The 18443-nt window shown below is 44.8% G+C and overlaps 1 long non-coding RNA gene across 1 annotated transcript; it reads left to right on the plus strand.

Annotated features, from left to right (window-relative positions):
• Positions 1–15509: 15509 nt before the first annotated feature.
• LOC123094762 (uncharacterized) lies at positions 15510–16434 on the plus strand. Its single transcript, XR_006445956.1, has 3 exons — positions 15510–15692; positions 15900–16003; positions 16076–16434. It is a non-coding gene; the product is annotated as an uncharacterized lncRNA (long non-coding RNA).
• The last annotated feature ends 2009 nt before the right edge of the window (positions 16435–18443 follow it).

The following is an 18443-nucleotide window of genomic DNA, read 5'->3' on the forward strand; positions in this document are numbered from 1 at the left end:
ATGCATCTGTTTGCATTGTATTCATTGTTTCTTCCCCATCTTCTCTTCGGTAGACTACGAGACCGACGCTGCTACTGCCCAGTTCGACTACGGAGTTGACGACCCCTCCTTCTTGCCAGAGCAACCAGGCAAGCCCCCCCTTTGATCATCAGATATCACCTATTCTTCTCTATACTGCTTGCATTAGAGTAGTGTAGCATGTTACTGTTTGGTTACTCCTATTCTGTTGCATAGCCTATCATTGTTGCTATAGTCATTGATACCTTACCCGCAATCCTAAATGCCTAGTATAGAATGCTAGTTTATCATCATTGGCCCTACATTCTTGTCATTCTGCCTTGCCATACTATCGGGCCTGATCACTCGGGAGGTGATCACGGGTATATACTATACATACATATCCTATACAGATGGTGACTAAAGTCTGGTCAGCTCGTTGAGTACCCGCACGTGGTTCCGATGTGGGGGCTGGAAGGACAGGTGGCTCCATCCCGGTAGAGGTGGGTGTGGGTTCCCGACGGCCCCCAACTGTTACTTTGTGGCGGAGCGACAGGGCAGGTTGAGACCACCTAGGAGACAGGTGGGCCTGGCCCTGGTCGGCGTTCGCGGATACTTAACACGCTTAACGAGATCTTGGTATTTGATCTGAGTCTAGCTACTGGCCTATACGCACTAACCAACTACGCAGGAACAGTTATGGGCACTCGACGTTGTGGTATCAGCTGAAGCCTTCTTGACGTCAGCGACGAAGCGGCGCACGCCGGATTGGACTGGAACGCCTGCTCTTGTATTAGGAAGGCTAGGCCTGCTTCCGGCCGCCCTCGCAACGGGCAGGTGTGCAATGGGCGATGGGCCCAGACCCCTGCGCGCATAGGATTTAGACCGGCGTGCTGACCTCTCTGTTGTGCCTAGGTGGGGCTGCGACATGTTGATCTTCCGAGGCTGGGCATGACCCAGTAAAGTGTGTCCGGCCAAATGGGATCGAGCGTGTTGGGTTATGTAGTGCACCCCTGCAGGGAAGTTAATCTATTCGAATAGCCGTGATCTTCGGTAACAGGACGACTTGGAGTTGTACCTTGACCTTATGACAACTAGAACCGGATACTTAATAAAACACACCCTTCCAAGTGCCAGATACAACCCGGTGATCACTCTCTAACAGGGCGACGAGGCGAGGATCACCGGGTAGGATTATGCTATGCGATGCTACTTGGAGGACTTCAGTCTACTCTCTTCTACATGATGCAAGACGGAGGCTGCTAGAAGCGTAGTCTTCAACATGATTAGCTATCCCCCTCTTATTCTGGCATTCTGCAGTTCAGTCCACTGATATGGCCCTTTACACATATACCCATGCATATGTAGTATAGCTCCTTGCTTGCGAGTACTTTGGATGAGTACTAACGGTTGCTTTTCTCCCTCTTTTCCCCTTTCCCTTCTACCTGGTTGTCGCAACCAGATGCTGGAGCCCTGGAGCCAGACACCACGATCGACGACGACTACTACACTGGAGGTGCCTACTACTACATGCAGGCTGCTGACGACGACCATGCGTAGTTTAGGAGGATCCCAGGCAGGAGGCATGCGCCTCTTTCGATCTGTATCCTAGTTTGTGCTAGCCTTCTTAAGGCAAACTTGTTTAACTTATGTCTGTACTCAGATATTATTGCTTCCGCTGACTCGTCTATGATCGAGCACTTGTATTCGAGCCCTCGAGGCCCCTGGCTTGTAATATGTTGCTTGTATGACTTATTTATGTTTTTAGAGTTGTGTTGTGATATCTTCCCGTGAGTCCCTGATCTTGATCGTACACGTTTGCATGCATGATTAGTGTATGATTGAATCGGGGGTGTCACAAGTTGGTACCAGAGCCGACTGCCTGTAGGAATCCCCCTTCCACACTCTTTGGCCGAAGTCGAGTCTAGACTTTACAAAACTTTTACTAACATGGCTATGCGGCTTACGGCCCCACGTTGCCATTGGGTGGTATTAGGATCTTTTATTCCTCATCTATACTCCAGGATTCTGATCTCTCTTCTATTCGGGTTAAATGATTTTACCAACGCTAACTCTAGGTTCTCGTAATTACTTCCTCCCGGAGAGCACCTCACTCCAGATGATTATTTCGTGCACCGAAGGATTCCGAAGATACTCTTCGATGTTCTCTCAAGACTTTATGCTCACCTCTTGTTGCTATTCCCTGCCACTGTTATATTATTATGGATAACAACATGCACTTTTCCTTTCAATCCCGTTGATCTTGTTATTACAAGATACCCCGTAATTCTCTCTATTGTTCCGAGAATACTTTCTGCCTACTGCCTTGCAGTTCTTGCCACATGAATACCCCCTACGGATAATTCCTCGCACTTACCGAGTATCCGCTCAACCCCACTGATCAAGTGTTTTGCAAAAGACTTCGACATACCATTCGATCTTCTGAAATTCCTGAGCAGCCTATTGCTCTTGAAATTCTTGCTTGCTTTTATGGTTAATCCCATAAGTCTCGTAATCCTATTGGCATCCCTTGACTTTATCATTTTAAGTCTGTTGATTCAATATGTTGAGGATGCTCGCATTCCTCCGTCGAATCCTAGAATTCATCCTTCCGGCTCAATGTCAGTTTGGACATGAGTTGGTTCTCAACCAATTAAATTGTCTTCGATTGTACCCCTAAGTCTATTCAGCTTATCCATCCTTAATCAAAGCGTTTGTTTCTGATCCCTTGAATTTGAAATCATAATTCCTTTGCATTGAGCTTTGAATTATCCAGTTACTTCTATAATCCAATGCCTTCGCATTGTTTCTTCCTCTGGTTGTGTGCCAGTACTCACATCACCTTCGCTATGGACCGTCGGATCCTTTGTTGAAATATCATCTGACAGTGTCCTTCGTATACGAAACCTCAAGAAGTTCTTTCCCTGATACATAATGCCTTCGGTTAATTGTATCCTTTGTTTTGTCAACCATGCTCTACTTTTGAGCTTGTGTTATTTACTCCTGAAGTTAGTGGTATATGTTCTAAGAAGCCCCGATGGCTTGAATCTATGCCTTCCTTAATATGTGTAAACTCGAAAGTTTTCACGAGTCATTCTCTTCTAGTATTTTACCAAGATAAAATTTCAACACTAAAACTTCATCGAACGCGAGAAGAAAATGAAAGGTTATGCATTGGAGAAGTGGGAGTCGACCTTGAACTTTGTGTTCATGCCCATAGACACGATGTAGATCTTCTCATCGAAGCTTCGTTTAAAATTAATTATTCCCTTGGTATAAGTTCATCTTATATCTGGGATATGGCCTTTTCCAATCGTGGTTCCGACCATGTTCTCCTTTAAATACCATTTCTCGCGCAAGTTTAAGCACTTGTCTTCTGCAGAGCAATACCCCAGTCCAAGCTCTACTTTGATTTGTCATCGAGTATTACCCCCTGGTATCTCGAGATTATCATGGAACTGCATAACCTCTTATGAGTTCTTCATCAAGTACTACATTCTCATGGATTCCAATTTTTCACGGGCTCTGAGTTATTAAACACTCCAAGACACCGGTAACTGAACCGAGTCCGCACTACGGTTCAACAACTCTTCAGTAATCTTCTTTAAGTACGAGTTTGTACCTGATCATGTCATTCCTAGCCAGCTCTGCTATATCTATTCATGTTGATTTTAACTGTGCTACCTGGTCCGTCTTCCCATAGCAAAATTTGCGACGATAGCTAAGCTTACGTCGATTTTCCTCGTCATACCCTTTCACCTTAAACAACAAGCTTGAGTTCGAGTTTGTGTCGTAACTGTGGTACCAATAACCTCTTGCTTCGCCATTCCTTTGACTTGATGTCGTCGCTGATTGATTACATCTTCATGAAATCTCTCGACAAATGTGTCGTGATCATCATCAACCTTATGAGCTCTTCCAGGATACCAACCGGATTCATGAAGAGAAATGCCATCCTTTCCCTCGATGAGTTGTGTTATCATTGGCCACTTTATTGCCTTCCCGCCAACACAAACTTGTTCGTGTTTTGTGTTATACCTTGAGTTCCTTGCTATCCAGCATTTATTCTTCCTTACCTTGGAGTGTTACCATCTTTTATGTCAAGAATGTCGTGAGGATTACTCCACCTCTTAAGAATTCTTGGTATAGTGATACTTCTCACCATCACCATTCTTTCTTGGTCCTCATGTTGATTCCAACCGGGGTACCAACAGGTGAACGGTGTTGTTTGGATTTTGCACTTCTAGCAACCCTATTGCTTCGAAGTTAATGTTCGGTCGTTCATTCTTAGACTATTGATTATTGAATCACCATTCTGACATTGGTCGTGCAACCCAACCCATATTTCGGGCACACCTTTCAACCAATGTTTAATTGTGTATGTTTTCCTCGAGCTTACTTCCTTATATCATTTGATATGACAAATGTTATCTCCTTATCCACATATTTGTGGAGATCCATCTTTTGGATACCTCGATGAATTATCGCTGAGTCCATCAGTCACCTCCTCATCCTCTTCTTGATTTAATGATGAACTCTTGTTTCGGAACTCACTTCCGTAGTTCATTTCCCGAGAATCTTGCAATGTCATTTCATCGATTTGTGTTGCACCTTTTCTCCTCGGACATCCTGAGTCTGAGGTATCATGACACCAATCGGATCTGAATCTCGGTCAGATATGATGGTTGGGACAACTTTCCAGCAGTTATGATGTTGGTCCTTTGATGACCCAGTATTATGATGTCATGCCTAACCCCCCTGGCTGGAGGACCTATCATTATAATTTCTTTTTCAAGGAAAACTATTCTTCCATGAGGAAATAGTAAGACTTATTCTACAAGTTATTCCTGATGGATCCTTTGTGTTTCCAAAGTCTAATCTTCACCTGATGACCATGTCAATGCTATTTCGAAGCATGTCTATGGTACTATAATTTTCAACAAGAACATTTGAAGCCCAATGCTAAATGTTTCTTGCTCAATTATCCAAACACCGCTGTATGGGTAATGTCATGAAATTTCTCTCCCCTTTCCTAAATGGTTCTCTACAATTATATCTTGTCATGGATACCATGCTCTGTTTGACCTTGGGAAGGATATACCCCTGAATTATGTGTTTAAACACATTTTCCTATCCATTGTTTTGTTTAATCTTTCTTGTGATCTATATGATCTAAGCAGTAATAATTCACTTCTTATGTAAACACCGTGTTGTGTCATTTTGTCATTAAGACCCTGTTTCTATTGTTAATGACATTTCGGTAACCACCGATGGACGAGAACTTTGCCTATTGGTCCGCCTCATTCAATGAGCAGGAAGATGGTTCTCTTTGTCCCTCACCCTTGGTATCAGCATTGTTGCCAACATAACTGATAGGCTATCCTCTGACATGCCTTGCTTACATGATCGTGCAAGACGTCATCGCCCTTTCTACTTTTAACCCACATGGTGGGCCCATAACCCACAGTTCCACAGAATCAAAACCTGACTCTCCTGTACAACCTGTTGTCAAAGTTATTGCTTGTGCTTGACTTTGTATGTAATTCACGGGCCACTTGCCTGTTGATCTATTCTGGTATCGGACACAATACTTATTCCCGTTGCTCTGAACCCCTTTCGCACTCTGCTTCAGGCAATGAACGATTGCCTATCCGCTTGAAACTTCTTATTGCATCGTCTTACTTTGCTCTCGATGTGTGTCATTTGTTCAACTCGAGAGATACTCATATGTTCATTCTTGGGATACCCCCAGATGAATTTCCCGTATAACATCCTATCATTGTAGAGCTTCCCCTTACCTATTCGTAAGTACGATGGAGTTCCCCGAAGAAAGGACGACAACTTCATCATGATGCTTTGGAATAAAGAATTGAAGACATCAACGAAAGGGATTAACTTCTTCGAGAAGAATCGTTAGAATTTCGTAACCTATTCTTCCCCCTTACTCCCCTCTTAAATCTCGGGACGAGATTTCTTGTAGTGGAGGAGAATTGTGACGCCCGGATAATTAAGCTACAGTGATCCCCCGCTAATGATGCCATGTCACCTCGGTTCCTGTTGATAAACTCTAGATAATTCAAAACCGTTTCAAAATTCAAATTCAACTTAATGTCAAAAAATAAAGTTTTCAAAAGTTGAAACAAAAATGTTGGGACAATGCCAAATATGGCATAGGCAATTATGGTGTAGATGACACAAATTTATAAAATACTTAAATGCCCAAATTAAATAGAACAGAAAACAAAGATAAAAAGAAAAGGAAAAGAAAGGGAAAAAGAAGAAACCCCCCTTCCCCCCTGGGACGAAAGGCCAGCTAGCCAGCAGCCAGCCACCCAACCGGCCCAGCTCCCCGCACCGCACCCTCTCCCTGTTCCTCAGTTCCGTGCCGCTACAGGGCGCGGTCGCCACCGGACCCCCTCGCCGGCACCGCAAGGAGATAAGATCGCCAGCACCCCCGCCTCCTCGATCCCGCCTCCCACTCGCCCCCACGCTCGCCCTCGGCCCCCACGCCTCTCCCCCTCCCCTCAGATCCACTCGCCGCTCCTCGCCCTCCGCCATGGCCGAGCGCCTTCCTCGTCGCCGCTCGCCGTAGACGCGACCGCCGTTGCCAATTCACCTCGCCAACATGTCCGTCGTCCCCGCCGTCGTCCTCCTCGTCGACCGGTGGCCGCAGCTGGAGCTCGGAGGCACTGCTGCAACGGTTCCCTTCTTCCTCATCTTTGGTCGTCGCCGTTCTTCACCAACTCCGGCGACGCCCTCTGCAGCTACTAAGCCACCAAAGGCCACCGTGCGTGCCACTCGGTGAGCTCCTCCGCCTCCTACTCCTCCTTGTTAAGCCCCTTGCGCACCGTAGCTACCTCGTGCCGTTGCCGTGAGCCCGTCGCCGCGGATCGCCTCGCCGCCATGGCCATGCTCTCCGTCGTGCTCGCCTGAGCACGGCATCGTGCTCCTGATGCTGACAGGAGCCCAACGCGCACGCGCACACTCCCTCCCGTGCCTCCTAGCGTGTTTCCCGTCGGGGACCCGACCGCGTCGCCGCCCACGCTCGTCGCCGGCAGCCGTCCGGTGACCCTTTGGTCCTGGGCTCATGCCGTTGTGCTGGCGCACGCGCGAAGGCTTCGCCCCGCCCTTCTATTTGCCTCGTAGCGCGCCGCCTCACCGTTGTCGTTGCTCGCCCGAAAGACCTCGTCGCCGATGAGCTCGATGCGCCCTTCTCCGGCCACCGCAGCTCGCCAGACCACCACCAACCGACACGTCGTTGTCTTGCCGTTCTAACGCGCCCGACCGCGCTCGATTTGGTGCCCCATAGGCGAATCCCGACACACGCTGGCATTCGGTCGCTGCGTGCGAGCTCGCCGGAGCTACTCCGGCGGCTCCGCTGAGCTGGCACCCCGGGGGTCCACCCCTGGGTCACTGCCTGTGGGCCTGAGGGCCCCAGCTCTTGGACTGAAGCATGAGCTGCTTCAAACCACTGCATCTCTTCAATACGGATATAGTAACGATCATAGCAATCTCCTCTGGTACCTACGTTGACCAAGGTCAACTACGCTGATGTGGCAGCTACTGCCACTGACATGCGGGCCCCATCCCATAAAACAAATAGATAAACTGCTAATTAATTAAATTAATTAATTAAAACCTAATCTCTCCCTGATTACTAGGCCCTACCTGCTAATTAACCCATTTAGTTAGTTTCAAAACTCTGTTAATGCCCCTGACAATGACATGTGGGTCCCGCTGGACCCACCTGTCTGGTTTGACTGGTCAACCGACCAGTTGACCTGCTGACATCACTCTGATGTCATGCCTGCATCATCATGCACTGTTCTGGATAATGTTCAAATTAAATAAGCAATTAAAATCGGAAAATGATTTAAATCTTTAGAAAATCATATCTTTTAATCCGTAACTCGGATGAAAATACTTTCTACATGAAAGTTGCTCAGAACGACGAGACGAATCCGGATACACAGCCCGTTCGTCTAACACACATCCCTAACCTATCGGACTCGCAACTTTCCCCCTCCGGTAACTCTGCCCGAAAACGTGAAACACCAGGGATACTTTCCCGGATGTTTTCCTCCTTCGTCGGTATCACCTACTACCGCGATTGGGCACACCTAGCATCGTTACTTGTCATGTCATGCATTGATATGCATCTATTTGCATTGTATTCATTTTTTCTTCCCCCTCTTCTCTCCGGTAGACTACGAGACCAACGCTGTTGCTGCCCAGTTCGACTACGGAGTTGACGACCCCTCCTTCTTGCTAGAGCAACCAGGCAAGCCCCCCCTTTGATCACCAGATATCGCCTATTCTTCTCTATACTGCTTGCATTAGAGTAGTGTAGCATGTTACTGTTCGGTTACTCCTATTTTGTTGCATAGCCTGTCATTGTTGCTACAGTCATTGATACCTTACCCGCAATCCTAAATGCCTAGTATAGGATGCTAGTTTATCATCATTGGCCCTACATTCTTGTCAGTCTGCCTTGCTATACTATCGGGCCGTAATCACTCAGGAGGTGATCACGGGTATATACTATACATACATTTCCTATACAGATGGTGACTAAAGTCGGGTCAGCTCGTTGAGTACCCGCAAGTGGTTCTGATGTGGGGGCTAGAAGGACAGGTGGCTCCATCCCGGTAGAGGTGGGCCTGGGTTCCCGACGGCCCTCGACTGTTACTTTGTGGCGGAGCGACAGGGCAGGTTGAGACCACCTAGGAGACAGGTGGGCCTGGCCCTGGTCGGCGTTCGTGGATACTTAACACGCTTAACGAGATCTTGGTATTTGAACTGAGTCTGGCTACTAGCCTATACGCACTAACCAACTACGCGGGAACAGTTATGGGCACTCGACGTCGTGGTATCAGCCAAAGCCTTCTTGACGTCAGCGACGAAGCGGCGCGCGCCGGATTGGACTAGAACGCCTGCTCTTGTATTAGGGAGGCTAGGTCTGCTTCCGGCCGCCCTCGCAACGTGCAGGTGTGCAATGGGCGATGGGCCCAGACCCCTGCGCGCGTAGGATTTAGACCGGTGTGTTGACCTCTTTGTTGTGCCTAGGTGGGGCTGCGACGTGTTGATCTTCCGAGGCCGGGCATGACCCAGTAAAGTGTGTCCGACCAAATGGGATCGAGCGTGTTGGGTTATGTGGTGCACCCCTACAGGGAAGTTAATCTATTCGAATAGCCGTGATCTTCGATAACAGGACGACTTGGAGTTGTACCTTGACCTTATGACAACTAGAACCGGATACTTAATAAAGCACACCCTTCCAAGTGCCAGATACAACCCGGTGATCGCTCTCTAACAGGGCGATGAGGAGAGGATCGCCGGGTAGGATTATGCTATGCGATGCTACTTGGAGGACTTCAGTCTACTCTCTTCTACATGCTGCAAGACGGAGGCTGCCAGAAGTGTAGTCTTCGACATGATTAGCTATCCCCCTCTTATTCTGGCATTCTGCAGTTCAGTCCACCGATATGACCCTTTACACATATACCATTCATATGTAGTATAGCTCTTTGCTTGCGAGTACTTTGGATGAGTACTCACGGTTGCTTTTCTCCTTCTTTTCCCCTTTCCCTTCTACCTGGTTGTCGCAACCAGATGTTGGAGCCCTGGAGCCAGACACTACCGTCGACGACGACTAGTACACTGGAGGTGCCTACTACTACATGCAGGCTGCTGACGACGACCATGAGTAGTTTAGGAGGATCCCAGGTAGGAGGCCTGCGCCTCTTTCGATCTGTATCCCAGTTTGTGCTAGCCTTCTTAAGGCAAACTTTTTTAACTTATGTCTATACTCAGATATTGTTGCTTCCGCTGACTCGTCTATGATCGAGCACTTGTATTCGAGCCCTCGAGGCCCATGGCTTGTAATATGTTGCTTGTATGACTTATTTATGTTTTTAGAGTTGTGTTGTGATATCTTCCCGTGAGTCCCTGATCTTGATCGTACACGTTTGCGTGCATGATTAGTGCACGATTGAATCGGGGGCGTCACACAAGGCGTACAACATGTCCGCGCAATAGGATAGGCCGATGACCTTCAACAAAATTTGCAGAGAACTTGAGCCATGGTGTATCAAGCATCACGTTTTTGATCTTTCAGAGCATCCTTGCTTGCAAGACAGAGTACTAATCTAATATCTAAGAGAACATAATACTTGGGAAATAAAAATTGAAGAATCTGTAGGAAGAACTAAACTGGAACTGCTCATCTAGCGAGACAATTCCTTCCTTCTCATAATTTTTCACACAGAAAAAATAAGAAAGAGATGCCACAAGCTCTGCTCAGTTTGGATTGAAGGAAATTCCTCTAGCATATGTCAGAATTCGTAACTGAACTAGCTTCTGCCGCTAACGATACAGGCAGCCTGGAGGATTTGTGTTAGTGCATACCACAATTTTTGCGTCTCCATCGAGCCGCAGTTGACCTCGCTTGTACTACAGGGGAGGAGCCGCCATGAGAGTTTACAGAGGCACACCATGGCTGGCAATGGGAAGTTCAAGCAACCAGTCACCCGCGTGGAGAAGTTCGAGCAGCACTAGGGGCAATCCGTGGTGGTGTCCGGACGTTGTTCAGGGCGGCAACAGGTGACGTGAGGGTAGCCGGAGAAGTACTGCCTCCCCCGCCTGAGCTAGCGGTGGACTGCAGCGGCAGCTAGCGGAGGACTGCGGAGGCAGTAGTAGCTAGCGGCAGACGGTGGTGGCGCGATCCGAGGAGAGTGGCGGCGGCGGTGGCGTGATGCGTGGAGGGCGAAGGCAGCGGCGGCGGCGCAATACAAGGCAGGGGCGACACGGCGGTCGATTATCAGGGCGGCGGACGGCGCGGCGGCCAGTTCCCGGGGCGGGAGAGGCACGACAGCTGGTTCCCGGGGCGGGGGCTGGCTGGCGCCGACGGGGTGGGTGGCTGGATCGGAGAGGGGGAGGGGCGTGGAAGATTCGCTAGATCTAGGAGGGAGTGGGGGCGCGAGAAGGTACGGTAGCGAGATGGGTTCGGGAACATTCGCTCGGCCTCTATATAGGCGCGCCGTGATCCAAATAACTATTCTAATCCTGGGATTAGAATAGTGTTGTCCTATAGGACATATGTTTCCTACAAGCAGTGGTAGTTACCACCACTTGCGTTTTGTATATTGTATGTAGTATCTCTCAGAACCGAGAGTATGTACGTGTAGTATGTAGTATATAACAATGATTAGGTAGTATATATATTAATTATTAGGTAGTATGTATCATTTTTTGAGTATGCTCATTCTTACGTACAAATATATACGTATTTTATAAATATAACAAAAATTATGGGCTCGTATGCAATTTTTTCATGTAACTTGCTTTGAAATATCTTAGATATAGTATATGGGGTCGCGCTATTCGTCATCCTGGGTGAGGAATTCTTATTCCTCACCCCACCCCCTTCATCACCCTATGTGCCTCAGCCTGAATCAGACGTAGTAAACTTACGGCACACACCTAATGATGTAAGCTGAACGATGAAAATTTACGGGCGTGAAGTCCATGATGCACTTGCGAACGTAAGGATTTTAGCCAAGTGAGGTAATCTTACAGCATGGAGGCCAATCGTGGAGGTTAGTTTATTGGTGGCTTAATTCGGTTGATCTAAAGATGGGTGGCCTACAACCATGCGTCAGGGTGCACCTTTTTTTATCTGACAAGTATGCAGCAGTTGTGGACACGTACTATTTAATCCCCTGCATACATTACCTCTATCTGCACGAGCTCTAGAAAAAGTTTGCTCATTCTGTTGCATCTTCAGTTTAATGGAAGAAATAATTTTCAGATTAAAAAAGAGAACAGCGAGATGGGCTGCTGATAATTTGAGATACCCTGACTAACCATGTGCGAGTTACAATTAAGTGGCATAAGAACTCAATGCCATGGACTCAGAACACAGAGTACATGTGGGCAATGCATTTACAGTTGGCAGCCATGAAACCACATATAATCGTCATTTCAACTACAGTAAGTACTTGAAATAGCTTGCACAGAAGATGGCCCTGGCCATAGCCGCAAACTGCTACTTGATACAACGGTAATTAAGGTATCTAGCCGCCAGTGTGCCCATGACCTCCATGAAGTACAAGCTCTAGTCTGTCTGGTCGATCACTGCTTGTCTTTTTGACTATGCAAGGTCTCTTCCGGTGCTGCTTTGGAGCCGCCGGGCTTTGGTGATAGACTCTGTGTCACGAACAGAGACTCAACAGTGATGATCGCCGAAATCAGCGGCAGTATTGCTGAGAACAATAAACAATTTATGTAGCATTTGATTAATGATAAAAATCATCAATGCAGAATATTCTAAAAATATTTCTTGCCATGACAACAACAAGCAGACATGACCGTCAACAATACAGCCTAAGAAAATCTGATCACATACAGAACTGCACTCCTGTACAAGACAAATGTGTCGTACTGTCATACATGACAATTGATAACAAGATTCAGTTAAACCCATGACAATTGCATGATCACATTATCACATATGAGCTAGAGAAGTAGTGGCAATCGAGCTTCAGAAAATCCTAACATGGAATACATCGTACATTTATCTGTATGTAGCTAATGATTCTGTCTGCCAACATTTAACAAACATAAGATTTAAGCAAAGAAGCATCAGCTACATACAGATAAATATGTGATGTATTACATGTTAAGAATTTCTGAATATATGGTTGAAGAATAAATATGTTAACTGATTGCGACTACTTCTCTATCTCATATAGACATTTAGCATAATGTAGGCCTCCTTGAAAGGAGCAAATCAACCAGTTTTAGGGTGAAAGTGAAACACTTGTCCTCGATAGTTAAGCCAATGCAAATCAATACCAATCCTCTATTATGGGAACATTGAGATTGATTAACTAATGACTGGCACCAAGTAAATGTCATGGCTTCCTAGAAAAAGGAAAAGCGAAAGGAAACACATCAACATTACGAATTAGGTTTATGCCAGTTCAACCGAAACAGCGAAGATATACAGCCAGAAAGAGGGTCACTGTACCTCATTGCAATTGAAATAATTCTTAAGTCGAATCTGCTAGTAACCACGAGTTGCTCCAAAGTGCACAAAACAAGAAAATTAAATTACTCATATAGCCTACTGAATAATTATATTGGCCATGCAGTAAGCTGAACAGAGAATAGCATGATGTATATACAAGATAAGACTATTAACACTAAGTAATTGGTCTCTGTCTTGCTCTTCTCTTTTGGTTTCTATAGGCACCGAGCTCCTCACTGGACCAGCTTTAGTGCTGTAGTTTTTAGGTAAGTTTTCGTGGCTCCTAGTGTAACCTAATTGAGTCTTTGCTCCTTGTTTGTTTGTACCATCTAGTTTATGATTAACAGAAAATTACCATAGGGATTCGTTGGTCAAAAAGAAATTAACACTAAGTAATTCTAATGATGACCAGAAGCAAGAATTGCACCCTAAATTTAAACGGGAAAACTCAAAAGCCTAGCATTGCCGGAAGATCTCAATACATGTTCATAGTACAGCTAGCAACTTCCTTTTCTTTTGCGTAGAGAGAGCAAGCTATTCCTTAACTGCAAAATTCAGCATTAATTCATAAGCCTCAAAAGAAACTAAAATTTGAACCCCAAACATGTACATCTTTTTGTGTGTATTGCCCAAACAATTTATGGACTAGAATGCATGTTAGTAAATGTACAACTATCTTTGAGTTCCTTGCAGATTCAAGAATAAAACAGAGACATAAAATTGAAATATTTGCTAATTGAAGAAACAATTTTTATGCGCAATGAAAACAGATCGAATCGGACATCTAGCAACTTCGATAATTTGCCCTCTGAACAAATTCAGGAAAACACACAAGCCTTAATCATATTAGCAAGTAGCAACAAGTAGATTCTTCATGGGCTGAGAGGTACCTGAGTACATCAAGGCGAACTCGGAGTCACGGAACACCATTGGTGAGGACGCCTGGCATGTTTAAATTGTCAAAAATAATTAAGAAAATGTATTCTTTCATCCAGCTTATGGTGAGTATATATGCTTATGTGTCTTACCGTGGGTACAGACATTGCCATTTTCTTGTCTGTATCATTCCCTCGTCTCCAAGTCCCTTGGAAACATCTTGTTGGACTTCTAAATTTCGTGGCAGAATTCCGATTCATCATTTACCTAATATATTCAACATAAAGTTAGCATCATGACTTCGAAATTTATCTCCAGAATACTATAAAACAAAATTCCTCGTAAAGTGAACCATCTTTAATTCAAGAAATTACCTCATAAGTTTGTGCAAAAATCGATTAACGAATTTCCAGACGATTGTCATTGTCAGCTAGATACAGGCTAATTCTTTATGTACATTATTACTAACATTCAGTTCAATTAGAAGCAACATTTATAGCTAAAAGGATGCGAATTCGTGAATTTTACACAAAAGCTAAATCACAGAGAGGATTCGCATGTCCTACAACAAACAAAAATTAATCTCAGCTCAATCAAAGACTGAGTCCACATAGACTTCTTCTCATCCTCCATGATCTCCACTTCCTCCTTGAATTTAACCCATCGATGGTAGCGTGTCTCCACCATCACCTTCATCACCCACTTCCTGGTAGGTAGCAGGTAAGCTTCTGATTTTATTTCCTTTCCTTTCTTGATCTTCATCCTCCTCCCGTGCACGGCTGCGCCGCTCCCAAAAACAAATAACCCTAACCCTAGAGATTCAGAAGTTCATGGAGGACGAGAGGGGAAGAAGAGGAGGAGGAAGGTCATACCGATGAGAATACCGACAAAGGTGGAGAGGACGCCGGAGAAGGCCGTATTCATCGCCGAGCTCGCTTCAGATCGATGCACCGACCACATCGCCTCCGGGTCGCTGCCGCATTAGAGCAGGAAAGGGAAGCACTCCATGAGCGAGAGAGGTAGCCGTCGCCTCCTGGTCATTCCTCCGGTGTCGTTGCTGCTGCCGCCTCCGCAATCGCGAGATAGGAGGGGCCGGGGGGAGAGAGAGAGGAACGCCGCCGTCGAGTGAGACTGCTCGCACATAATTTTATTTTGTAACTGTGCTTGCCTAATTGGAAAAGGCAGAGGGGAGTGGGCTAGCGTGCTAGTGTGTAGCTACCGCCTAACTGTTTTCATTGACGTAAAATTACATCGATGAAACATAATTTTATAGCGATGGTGGATTGGGTTGGACCGGTCTGTCGCTCGGTCGATCGACCAAGGTGAGGAATTACTTATTCTTTACTCTGGATACTTAATAGTATTTCTAATAGTATATGAACATATTTAAAATAATAAAATAGTATATATAGTACCACATGGTAGTATATGAGACATGTGGGGTAACTATCACCGGGTGGTAGGATGGATTTTCCATATATATATATATATATATATATATATATATATATATATATATATATATATATATATATAGCCATATGTGATTGATTGTTGGTCCACGCCGGTATCATCCTCCAGATCCGTTAGTACTAAATAAGTCCGTGCTTAACGAACTAAATACCTGTACGCCGATTTTGTAGGAGCTTCCCGTCTAATCCTCTTATCCATCTTCCACGAGTGGCATATTCCTCTTCCACGGCGGCGGTGACAACAAATACATGCAGAAGTGGCGGCGGCGGCGACTGTACCCCGCGCTTGTACTGGCCGGCTGGACGTGACTTTGTAGGTAGGCCGACTCGCCCGACGTCGGAGCTCACCCACGCGTGCGCCGGCGGCTTCACGCACACCACACCCTTGATTTTCTGGGGATTTTATTCACTAGATGGGGCAGCGTGCAACTCATCTCGTGGCCATTAACGCGCAAAGGATTTTGTTTTCATATTGGTAAGTGAGCTGATCGTTAATTACTTGATTTGTTGATTTCATCCTACAGGAGTGAGCTGGTCATTTCCTTTGGCATCTCATCCGGTGCCTATCTGCGATGGTGATGGCTAAGTACTGCCAAGGTTTCAAACGATTGTAGCACATCTAATGCATGTACGTGCATCTTCTGCACTTTCTTTTTTTTCATTCTTTTTATTGACTTTCCTTTTTTTGGTTGCCTCTAAGCTTGACAGGTTGGATTCTTGAGTTGGAATGATAATCTCATCATACACGACTTCATATGAGGTGACTGATTCGATCCAACCCGGTTTTGATAGATGCGGCGCGTGCCAGTCATCATTCAACCATCACGCGGCCTGCTGAATGTCGACGTGACACACTCGCGGGCGACGACGCCTTCCGTCACACGGATTACTGCAATGCTCTGACGGACGTCGAGGACCACAATCACATTGATTCGACAATGTTCCTCTAATTTGTGTTCGTGACACCACATACAATGATACCAGATCTAGACGCTTGGAACTAAATTGTACAGTACTCTTTTTTGTGGATTATACTCCATTTAATTCATGTATCTTCTTAAGAAATTACACTCCTTTATTAGTAGTATGTACCTTTCTTTTGGGAAAATGCCTAAAGCCATGTAGCAGCAGTATATACCTACAAGTATAAACTCCACCATGTAAAAAAATATAGTATACATAGACTAGAGAAATGTGGTATCTACTAACTAAAAAAGGCAGTATATACTGTCAAACAGAATAAATATTAGCTGACCTGCGAAAATGTATATTACCTAATGAAAATGTACTAGTATATACTGAATCATAAAAATTGGTATGTACTCACTCATTAATAAACTATCCTTTTGATTTCTAATGTAGTACATATACTCCTGATCTAATCAGTGTATATTACTTGGTCGTCAATTCATATAGAGAAGATTCAGTGCAATCATATCTACTTCAAATTAGTACCTTATGGACTAGTACTTTCGATGGTAGCATTACACTACCAAGAAGAGTAGTAAAAAATTGGTGTCAACTACTGTTACCAGTTGCAGAAATGTGGTATACTACATCACAAAAAAAATATATGCATTCAGTGCAAAATATGTGACGTATACTCCATAAATGAGAAGTGGTATATACCCTGTCAAAAATATATGGTATATACTTCATGCCAAATATGTGTATGTACTACATCGCAAAATCAAAATGGTATACTCTGTTATAAAAACATTATATGACTTCCTAAAAATATTACATGCAAGCAAATAAATTGCTATATACCACATGTTTTTTTTTTGCGGGTGGCTATATACCACATGTAAAGGCAGTACTTACCTTGAAGGAGGATATATACTGGTATATACTACTACGTGGAGTATGTGGCTTACAGCCTCAACAAAAAAAAAATCTTTTTTCGAATGACGGGAGCGCCACAATGTCGTTCGTTAATTATAGGATCAAGTTATGCATGCAGACGCAAGCTATAGCATGCATTGGCCATTTTTTTATTGGTTGGTTTGCTTGCTATTTAGGTATATCCATTGCTCCCATCCGTGCTTCCACTTCATCCTACGGCTGTCTTTTTTTCTTTTTCCTTTTTAATCTAATCATCTTCCCCCTGATTTTAAGGGGGTGGGGTCGGGCCTTATTTTGTTTCAATCAAATCAAGCCACGTATGCGGAAGCACAGATGGGCGCACGCGGAGGGAGCAAGCAAGTCTCGTCCCGTGTTAAGGGCATGTATAATGGTTCTATCTTAGCAATGCCACATAGGATAAACGATGAGGTGGAGGAAAGAGAAATCATAAGAAAATGTTTGTCTTATCTTATTTAAGAGAAAACAAGAGATGATCTCTTAGCACAATATGTTTCACCATATTTTTAGGAATAACTAGTTATTGAAGATAAGGCTAAGAGATACCCTATTGTAGACATGTTTTTTACCATCTCTAAATTAAATGCAAAACTTAAGATAAAACTTTTTTATCAACCATTATACATGTCCTAAGAAGTGGGAGTATGTACTCCCAAGAGTACGGAAGAAGAGTCTCGCTATTTGGGTATATCCATTCTAAAAATGTGCGCCAGAGTGCAATGCGCTAATTCTATGCTCCGGCCAAGCAGCGCGCAACCAACGGGCCAACATGCGCGTGACTAGTGCCTTGGCCTCTAACTTTTCTTCCCCCTACCTATAATCAACCGTGAAAGATGTAGTAACGAATTAATTCATTTACTGGCAGCAGCGACTCACCGCTTCACGAGCATTTTATTATTATTATATATTTCTTTCTAATTAAACATGGTAATCAATCATTGAAAATGTACTCCCTTCGTCTAAGTGAGTAAGTCATTTTAGGTTGTGCACCGTGACTAAGGAGGGAAAAACGAGAGACCTTAATATTTATTTGCTAATTAATAGCATTGCATGCAATGAACTAACCATTGCATGTCGTGTTTGGTAGTCTAAAGTCATTAAAAGCATGCACACCCCTCATCTCTTATTGGTTGATATGTCAAGAAACAAGAAACGAGGTAGAAGTTAATGCATTGCGCCTAAGTGTTTTGAGATTATTTGGTTTT

This window comes from Triticum aestivum, chromosome 4B (assembly GCF_018294505.1).
Source record: "Triticum aestivum cultivar Chinese Spring chromosome 4B, IWGSC CS RefSeq v2.1, whole genome shotgun sequence".
NCBI classification, from domain to species: Eukaryota; Viridiplantae; Streptophyta; class Magnoliopsida; order Poales; family Poaceae; genus Triticum; species Triticum aestivum.